The sequence below is a fragment of the Schistocerca serialis genome, chromosome 4, assembly GCF_023864345.2.
Source record: "Schistocerca serialis cubense isolate TAMUIC-IGC-003099 chromosome 4, iqSchSeri2.2, whole genome shotgun sequence".
Taxonomy (NCBI): Eukaryota; Metazoa; Arthropoda; class Insecta; order Orthoptera; family Acrididae; genus Schistocerca; species Schistocerca serialis.
The window spans coordinates 889698403-889702622 of record NC_064641.1 but is presented as its reverse complement, the minus strand read 5'-3'; the positions used below and the strand labels follow the sequence as shown (position 1 = coordinate 889702622).

The 4220-nt window shown below is 43.4% G+C and overlaps 1 non-coding gene across 1 annotated transcript; it reads right to left on the bottom strand.

Moving 5' to 3' along the window:
- Window positions 1–1911: 1911 nt before the first annotated feature.
- Window positions 1912–1986, bottom strand: Trnat-ugu (transfer RNA threonine (anticodon UGU)). Its single transcript has one exon. It is a non-coding gene; the product is annotated as a tRNA-Thr (tRNA).
- Window positions 1987–4220: the final 2234 nt, after the last annotated feature.

The following is a 4220-nucleotide window of genomic DNA, read 5'->3' as shown; positions in this document are numbered from 1 at the left end:
CACGCGTTCCAACATTTCTACGGAATCCAAACTGATCTTCCCCGAGGTCCGCTTCTACCAGATTTTCCATTCGTCTGTAAAGAATTCGTGTTAGTATTTTGCAGCCGTGGCTTATTAAACTGATGGGTAATTTTCACATCTGTCATCACCTGCTTTCTGTAGGATTGGAATTATTATATTCTTCTTGAAGTCTGAGGGTATTTCGCCTGTCTCATACATCTTGCTCTCAAGACGGAAGAGTTTCGTTAGAGCTGGCTCTCCCAAGGCTATCAGTAGTTCTAATGGAATGTTGACTACTCCCGGGGCCTTGTTTCGACTTAGGTCTTTCAGTGCTCTGTCAAACTCTTCACGCAGTATCATATCTGCCATTTCATCTTCATCTACATCCTGTTCTATTTCCATAATATTGTCCTCAAGAACAGCGCCCTTCGACGTCAGTTTAACCACACCGTTGAAACCACTCAAAATAACCGGTTTCCGAAATAAACGGTTTTTGATGTTTTATTCCTTTTATCTCCTGCAATAAACGCCGAAATCGAATAAAGACTGAAAATTTTTGACTCTCTCAGTTTCAAGATACATAGAAGCGAAATATCAAATTAAGAGGCAAATAAAAGAAAAGTTAATCCGTCCACCGTTCGCTGCTTTTACCGAAAGGTGGTAAGTGGTTGAACACTAGAAAACAACTAGCAGTATTCTCCTACTGTTCCTAATTTTTTGATACTTTGCTCAAAAATCATGCTGCAATCGAGGATCACACCACTATTTGGGCACTATGAATGGTCAGCGCCAGAAGATGAAAACTGTAGTTGAAAAACTATTTTTCATGTTAATTTGTCCGTTTCAAAAGCTGCAAGCAGATAAGGCATATTATGTAGACGCAGGCATCAGATCAGCTAGTTTCTATTTTAATGTAGACTACGAATGAATTGTTAAGTTTTAAGTTTTCTCCTTATACGTTGTCGCACATTTGTTGTGGCTCCCCCTGTTCTTAATCTTTTGAAGCAAATAAGGCTTTGCATTCCGTAGGTACTCCCAGAATAGGGATAGTGCCATTCTATAATACAACTAGCGCTCGACGACGACAGCGAAAAACTACTGTATAGACCAGATGGTTCAACTCTCACTGACTGCATTAACGTGTGTACCGCAAATTAGGCCACGGCACAAAGTAACCGGTACAGTATTGTCTCAACAATGATGCACCAATTCTTATGTTATGTGTTTATTGCCCGTTTCTTTCGGCGTTGTTACTAAAATATCACTGATCGCTTTTGCCATTTTCTGTAATAACGCGATGTTTCAAAGCAATGGAAGTTTTAAGAATAAAAATTACTCGTTTCTTTAAAAAGGATGTATTTAAATACCAAAAATTATAGCATTTCTGCCATCGATGACTGGTATATCGATTTTCTTACCTGTTTATTAGTAAAAAGCGAAAAAGTACCTGTTATAACCGATACTAAACAAATACACAAAGATACTGGTTATTCAGAACTAAACTGGTCGACTTTTCCCATACCTGCAGCATTTACACTGCAAATTTTCTAGAAACTATTTCAAGGAAAGTCACATATGCAGATGACGTAGCTCCGACTGTAGGCTCCAAAGACTTCATAAGCGCCGAAACTGCATTTATAACCCCCCTCTTCCCTCCCTTACTAATTGATTAATGTAATAATATGAACGTGAGCACGTATGCCTAATGAATTTGATTTTCGACTGGGTAATCGTATCTGAAAAGAAACTGTAGAAATTATCTAATAAACAACATATTCTTTTATCTGTTCCCGAAAGAACAGTTACCGTGGATGACCATGCAGCTTTGCTAGAAATGAAATGATAATTAAATGGACACCCTAGCTGCAAACATGCGTTGATGTACTTCATTGGGGACATGTTGAAGATGTGTGCCCCGACCGGGACTCGAACCCGGGATCTCCTGCTTACATGGCAGACGCTCTATCCATCTGAGCCACCGCGGGCACAGAGGATAGTGCGTCTGCATGGACTTATCCCTTGCACGCTCCCCGTGAGGTCCACATTCCCAACATGTCCACACCACTACATTCGTAGTGCGCCTAATAGATGTTTGCCCATCATACTCATTACTCGTGGCAGATTAATCTACCAAGTCCCGTACGAGTTCGGGCATAGCGTGTGCGTTCGCACAAGAAGGTCAATGGCTGGGAAGCCATATTTTAACTATATATGACGGTAGTATCTGTTCCCGAAAGAACAGTTACCGTGGATGACCATGCAGCTTTACTAGAAATGAAATGATAATTAAATGGACACCCTAGCTGCAAGCAGGCGTTGATGTACTTCATTGGGGACATGTTGAAAATGTGTGCCCCGACCGAGACTCGAACCCGGGATCTCCTGCTTACGTGGCTGACGCACTATCCTCTGTGCCCGCGGTGGCTCAGATGGATAGAGCGTCTGCCAGGTAAGCAGGAGATCCCGGGTTCGAATTCCTGTCGGGGCACACATTTTCAACACGTCCCCAACGAAGTACATCAACGCCTGTTTGCAGCTAGGGTGTCCATATAATTAACATATTCTACTCCTCCGCTTTCTACTTACATGGAAATTACTTTTAATACACAGAACTGTGCCATCAATCATGTAAAGTACGAAACAAAAAGAGGCATTTTTTATATATGAAGCGGAAGTATGGGCCTCATGGGAAAAGGGCGACTCGGCTGAGTCACGCAATTTGACCCTTAGTATGATCACGAGGTGTGGCCATTGATTGCACGCGTTGATGACGTAGGCTGACGTGAGGATCAATGAACTATACTTGACGGGGTGTATCTGGAACATCTTAGGTTCAAAAAAATGGTTCAAATGGCTCTGAGCACTATGGAACTCAACTGCTGAGGTCATCAGTCCCCTAGAACTTAGAACTAGTTAAACCTAACTAACCTAAGGACATCACAAACATCCATGCCCGAGGCAGATTCGAACCTGCGACCGTAGCGGTCTTGCGGTTCCAGACTGCAGCGCCTTTAACCGCACGGCCACTTCGGCCGGCTACATCTTAGGTGATTAGGAAGTTAGTAGACAAGAATATCATTAAACACTTAGCTTTAATTCAGATGTTGACTTTGTACAATAATATTTACTAGTGCAGTTATAGACTGAACTGCGAATACTTCTTTACAATTCTGATTGCTTCACACATACAGATCAATTGACAATGCATAAACTATGTGGTGCCTGGCTAGGTCGTAGCTACTGACTTAGCTGAAGGCTATGCTAACTAGCGTCTCTGCAAATGAGATCTCTGAAGCTATACCGAGTGAACCGCTCCTATTAAAGTCGGCTGTAGAACCGGGCAGTGCGCTAGCTTGTCTCGTAAGACCAGCCGAGTGGCGGCGCTCGGTCTGCTACCGTCGACAGTGGCGACTCGCGGGTCCGATGTGTACTGACGGACCGCGGCCGATTTGAAGCCTAAAACCTTGCCAGTGTGGTGGCTAGCGGTGACACCACAGCATTAACCCAGGATACTTACATCATAATACAGAATAATTTATACAGCTTACAACATGTACTACATTTCTAATTAATACATGGTATCTAAAGATTTACAGAATAAAACAAGCACAACATACTTACAATGGGCATATCTGGCAAAAAAAATTAGGTATTACATCTGTATTATAATGACACACACACACACACACACACACACACACACACACTCACACACACACACACACACACACACACACACACACATAGGTACACGCACGAAGGATCTGCATTACCTGAACAAACACTGCTGCCATTCTCTTACGAGAGCTGTTTGTCTTCGGACATGAGGGGAATAGATGTTGGATACGCTGACAATTACTTCAGAGGTGTCAGCTTGATGGAGCCTGTTGTTGTGCCCATTGCATTGTGCAGGTGGGTGGCAACTTCAGCAGTGTGCGCTGTTGTACCACACAGCAAAGCAATAGTCTGCAAATGGATAGACCAAGGCAAGGGCCGAGGGCTTTATTCTTCGTTATTGTCCATGTTGCAGTATTATATAGGTGTTGTTTATGTGTCAGTGTTCGGTTCGTCGTGACGCCCAGTTATTTTAGTCCGCAGCTCGTGGTCGTGCGGTAGCGTTCTCGCTTCCCACGCCCGGGTTCCCGGGTTCGATTCCCGGCGGGGTCAGAGATTTTCTCTGCCTCGTGATGACTGGGTGTTGTGTGCTGTCCTTAGGTTAG